Source organism: Tamandua tetradactyla (genome assembly GCF_023851605.1).
Source record: "Tamandua tetradactyla isolate mTamTet1 chromosome 22 unlocalized genomic scaffold, mTamTet1.pri SUPER_22_unloc_2, whole genome shotgun sequence".
NCBI lineage: Eukaryota > Metazoa > Chordata > Mammalia > Pilosa > Myrmecophagidae > Tamandua > Tamandua tetradactyla.
In genome coordinates, this window is record NW_027518252.1 from 1,582,654 (window position 1) to 1,588,765 (window position 6,112).

The window sequence follows — 6,112 nt, forward strand, 5'->3', positions numbered from 1 at the left end:
AAAACTAAACTATGGTGGTGAGAATTAAACTATGGGGACAGAAATGAGAACAGTGGTTACTTTGGTCTGGGGGCAGCAAGGGGACTGGGAAGGAACACAAGGAAACTCTCCTGGGTGAGGAAACTTCCATATCTTGAGAGAGGTGTTGGTTACATGAATATTTACATTTCTCAAAAGTAATCAAACCATGTTCCTCAGATCTGTGCATATTAGCACATGTAAATTGTAAATTATGCATATGTAAAAATATAAAAGAAACTATGAACCCAAAATTTTACAAGAATATTTGTCGATTTCAGGAAGAATAAGAAAGAACAAGAAAAGGGATTGAGGGGGTAAAAAGGAAAGAAAAAAATTCTATGCAAATCAAACATGTCCTGAGACTTGATTGGACCTGACATTTGTGGCTTTGGGGTCATCTGGCATGTGTGTGCTTCCAAGATTCCAGCGTTACCTGAACCCAAGAGAGCTGGTCCCTGAAATGGTGCATGTGACATGTGGTCTGCTGCTCTCCTTCTCTCCCTCACCTGACATAAACCATCAATGCACTCTCTTCCCCTGTACAAGCACTTCAGACCTCAGAATCTTTCTCAACACATCATTCAGGGCACTCGTTACAAACAGATCAAGGCTGACATATTTGTCATGTGGATCAGAAACATAAGCTTCCCGAGTACGAGGCAGATCATCTCATCATGTTGGCTGAACTGGTACTGAGACACACATCCTTGCCCTGATGCTGTGGCCAGAGTAGGAGCCGAGGTGGGTGACCTGCTTCCTGCAGCCCCCCACCACTCAAGAGTGAGTGCCTACTGCCAGACCCCAGCCTCTGCTGATGAGGTCTTTGTCTCCTTAGCTTGTACCATCCAGGGCTGTGATTGCAACCCGATAATTATAAGCACCAATAAAATGGAGGTCATGTTTGCTCATTAACCTCAGAGAAAGATCTTTTATTTCTACTTTACCAATTAAAATGACATGATGATGGAAAATGTGTTTCACCTAGCAATGTAATTAAGCAGCACAGTTTCATGTAGAAGTTGACATTCACAAAACTATCTCAAAGCCAGAATATTGCTTCTCCTGCAATGAATGACATCTGTTCTGAGCTTTCCAATGGTCCCATTTTCTGGTTCCCTGGTAATTCTGAGGCACCAAAGTATAACCTCCATAGGAAAGAGCACAGTAGCCTCCCCATCCTGAACCTACTGTTAACATGACCTAAGTGGAGGTGGCTGAACCACAAAGGTTCTGTTTCTTTGCTTCCCTTGCTTCTTGTATTAACTGCCTCCACCCTGCATTGAGTATCTGGGCCTGGAGAGAAGTTGCATCAGTGGCACACCTTGTCACTGTAGATGTGCCTAATTGGATCTGACAGTCATGATTTATCTACTGTGCAGCTCTTCCCTTCAAGCCATATGTACACCTAAGACTCATCTCATCTCAGTCTTCCATGGAGTACCAAAAATGAAGATTTCCCTGGCACTCTATAGTTATCAGAGAGCAGCATGGAGGGAAAGAAAGAAACCAAAAGACTTTTTTTTAAAAGCACATAAGTCAAGCATGCATCAGAAGCTGGGGTGCATTCAAGTGTTTGTTTGCATACAAGTCTCTTCTTGACTATATCTGGCAATTGTTGGTTTTATTATCCTGTTTGGGGTTAGGTTGGGCACAAGATAGGAAGGGAAAGACAAAGTTTCAAAACTCGCTTGGGCTGTTTTCCCTTAAGGAAAAGCCAAAAAGTTCTCCTTTTTCCTCCTTTTCTCTTAACCAACACTGCAATGCCAGCACAGGATGTGCGAATTTAAAAACACACTCTACTGACAAGCATTGGAAAAATTTTCTGTAAAGAGACAGATACAGAGTATTTCACCCTTTGCAGATCAAGAAGCAAAATTGAGACATTTCGTTGGTACCTCTAGATCCATGTAAATAAGAAAGAAACCAACATCTGTACAGTTTTTTATGGCTCTGTCAAGTCATGACCCAGGTGGCACAGTTGGCAAGACCGAGTGACTGAAGACCCCTCACGACCCCTCCCTCCGCTAAAACCACCTCAGAAAACACAGGACAGAATGGACATGGCGGGCTCCTGAATGAGTGCATCTAAGGGCACTGAAATGTGAATTTCATATAATTATCAAGTGTCCTGAAGCACTCTTCTTCTGTTTTATTTTTACCCAACTGGTAAGAGTATACAGCCCATGCCCCAGCAGGCCTCGCAGAAAGATGGAAGGAAATCAAGCTCCCGGATTTACCACTTTCACCTCCACAAGGGTTGCCCCAAGGATGCATTCAGGACACCTTCGTGTGGCTGGTTATTTAAGCTTCCATTACAGAGAACTCCGTTCAACACGCCATTTATCTTGATCTTCCTGAATGCTGCACTGGAAGTCAAGCGGGAAGTGCTCCAGGTTGCACCGGAAGCTGGGCAGAAGGAGGCCCAGACTGTGTTGGCTGCAGGGTGGGAAGCAGGCGGAAGGAGGCCCAGGCTGCACCGGAAGCCAGGCGGAGGGAGGCCCACCTCCATCCTTAGGGAGCTCATAGTCCAGGGCAAGGGCGGTCTTGAAGCTTGCACTAAGGTTCCTGGGAGGGGACCCTGCTTTGCAATGTGCACCTAGTCCAGCTCAGAAGTCACTTCCACACAAACCATTCCAGTGAACCACCATACAGGAAAGGAGAGCCCGAGTGCCAGAACAGGTGCAGTGATCAGGAGCGCCCAAGATGAAGGTGTGGCTGAATGGGGCCATCGGGGGACAGCACGCACAGGCCGAGCAGAATGGGGAGGCTATTCGGAGGGATGCCCATGCCCATGTTTGGATGCCTTTGCAATTGTGGGGTGTCACCCTTCCCTCCTCCCCAGCTATTTTGCACAGCCTCCCGCTGACAGGTGAATGCACCCTTTGCTGATGGAGCAGCCAGCCTGGGTATCTCATGGTGCAAAAAAGGCTTTATTTTACAAGCTGGCATTCCTAAGCATGAACAAGTAACTAAACAACAAGAACCAGAGAGGAACCATCAGGTCTGACTGCCACGCGGGGTTCTCCTTCCTGTCGATATGTGTGGAGAATCTTACAAGTTTTATTCATTTATTTTGGTTTAGATTTCATTTAGACCAAGTGCACTACCTACTTTTTTGTGAATTATACAAATGTCAGAAGGTGGGAAAGAAAACTCTGGGTTTTCCCTTTTACATTAATTACAGACCACATTTTAAATAGAGAACAGTTTTCCTTTAATTGCCATGACCCATCAAAAATACACATTTTCCAGAAATACCATTTAATCCTATGGAGACATGCCTGAAAAAGTGTTACCCAAATCGATAAGATTTTATATCCAAAAAGCTCCAGGCTTTCTACAAAGAACATGAATAAGTATGAAAAGGACTTGTGGGCATTTTAAAACATCAAAACAGAACAGAAAAGAGGGAAGATAGAAAGATAAGCAGAAATGGATTTGGAAGAAGGAAGAAAAAGAAGACAGAATTACAATATTTCCATAATGAAAAGAATATAGTATTTTCAAATAACAGTCTTCCCCTTATCCAAAGTCCACAAATGTGAGGTAGGTAGAATCAGCCCTGAGACTGGGAGGCCAGTAACCAAGGCCTGCTCAGAGACCCCCAACCAAGGAGACCAGAGCACTTAGTAAGACTCAGTTGACCTTCTTTTCTCCTTCACTAATGTCAGAGGATTTTAACTATTCAAGTATGTTCACCAAAATGATTATGACATATCCAATGCAACCTAGTTTGAAATGTATTACCTCAAAAGACTCCTAGCATTATGGCTTCAGAGTTGGTCATTCAAGAAGCTTAGTGAATTATCAAGAACTCTGGCCCCTACCATTGCACTCCATGGGCTTCCATCTTCGAGCTGGTAAAAAAAAAATGGCTACAGAATTCTAGGTGTCAGCCAGACACATCAACATCTACAGGACAGTCTCTCAAGTGAGAAAATTGGAACCCATGTTTGTTTCCAAATCAATTGGTAGTGAAGGGAATGGGATTATCTTTAGACCATCAGTGGCAGTTTTAAGACAGGGCCACAAGTTCTCTGATACTTTCCTTATCAAAAGAGGATTGCATACCCTCCCAGTGAAACTGGGTGGGCTTGTAATTTCTTCAACCAATATAGTGGCAGAAAGGATGTGTGTGAAGTCCAAGGTGAGTGCATCAAAAGATGTCTTGGAATGCTTGCTCTGTGGGGAATCAGCTTCCCTGTGAGAAGTCTGACCACCTTGAGGCCTCCATGTTGGAGGTCTACATAAAGGGCTGCTGCCAACAATCCCAAATGAGCTCCCAGAGGACAAGGGCACCAACTCTCAGCCATGGGAGTGCCCCATCTTGGATGGCAGGCTCAGGTAACTTTCACATACCTTGAGCTCCTGCCATCATCTCTGCAACTGCAGGAGAGAACCCAAGTGAGAACTGCCCAGATGGGCCCCTCCACACAAGATCACAAGCAAGCAAAAAGCAATGCTTTAGGCTTCCAAGGGTCTGGGCAGTTTGTGAACAGCAAGGCAGTGAAACCAGAGCACTGGTCATTTCAGCTTCCAGAGCTGGGGGTGGATCAACTTCCCAGCAGCCTTGCAGATGGGTAAGAAGGGATGAACATATGAGCCTGAACTGAACCAGGAAGAGTTAAGGAGGAGAAAATGGACAAATTCAAGGTGTAAACCTCCCATGACTTAGTATGTGTGAAGCATTAACATAGTGCCTAGAAAATAGTGAGGACTTGATAAACAGCAGCTACTACTGTTATCATTCTACATGTAAATGTATTTAAGTATTTCTCATGTACCTTTTCAAACAGTTCACAAGGAAAATTTGGTTATTTTAATTCCTTGCTGACCTACATGGGAAAAATATGGACAGGGAAAGGCAAATAAACCTTCCTTACAACCAAAAAGGACCCCCTTAGCTATATTCTTATCATGAAATCTTTATTCTCTCTTCTTCCACCTCCTGACCCATGGTCCCCAAAGTTTTCTCTCACTTATCATAGAAAATTTTCCTCATATTGGGAATTTTGTCAAACATAAGCATTCAGATGTCAAATCTTGCCATATCAACCTTCCCATTTCCCTTGGCTCTCTACAGATGTCCAAAACATCTCCAATCTTTCCTTCTTCTTACCCTAAAACAGTGCCTAACCACTGTTACACCCACACTTGCATACAGACACGGCCCAAATCACCTGCTTTTCTCCTTTGACTTCCTAACTTACTTGGTTTCTATTTGCTTCCAGTTCCAGAGGCCATATTGTTACAGGTTTTTACCAAGAATGGTTGCAACCAGCATTCTAACCCCTCAAGTCCCTTTATAATGTGGTTTTGTCACTTTACCTATCAAAGGATGGCCAGATGTCCAGCCCCTTGATTCTGGGCTGCCCCGTGATGACTTGGAGCTCAACAGCTTCTACCTCGGATCTTCAGAAGCCCAGAACTGCTGTTGAAGGAAGTCTGGCCACAATGCTAGGGAGACCACATGAAGAGAGAGATGCCCTAGAGGGTGAAAGGCTGCCAGGAGGGAGAAGCCCCAGCAGTCCAGCCACTCCAGCTGAGACACCAGACCCACAGGTGGATCTCTTGATCCTGCAGCCTGCATCACAGCTGCACAACAAAGTCCAGCCCAGGGGGAAGCAGAGAAAAGAGTCCCAGCTGAGCCCTGACTGCCCAGCACTGGGATTCCTGCACAAAATGAAATGGTTATTTGTTTAAGCTGCAAAATCTTGTAGTGAGTGGTAGGCTATGGAAAAGTAGAAAACAGACAGATAATCTACCTCAATAGGGATTCTTGGTCACTGTGGAGAGCCGCCTCCCGGGTTGGGCCTAGTGGTCGCGCTGCAGCCTGCTCTAGAGTTCCCCCCGCCCATCGAGTGAGTCAAGATGGCGCCCGCATCCTGTTTCCGCGTATGACGTACGCGCCCACCAACCCTATCTTCCAATCACCTCTGTATACGTGGCACTAACCTATTGGGTTTGGGCACAGTATATAAGAGGTTACCCAGACAGGGTGGGTGGAGACGACCCACAGGGAGCCGTACCTGACGGCCGCATAGAGGTTGTTCCCCCGCGGGATATTTCACCCGCGCGGAACCTGTAACAG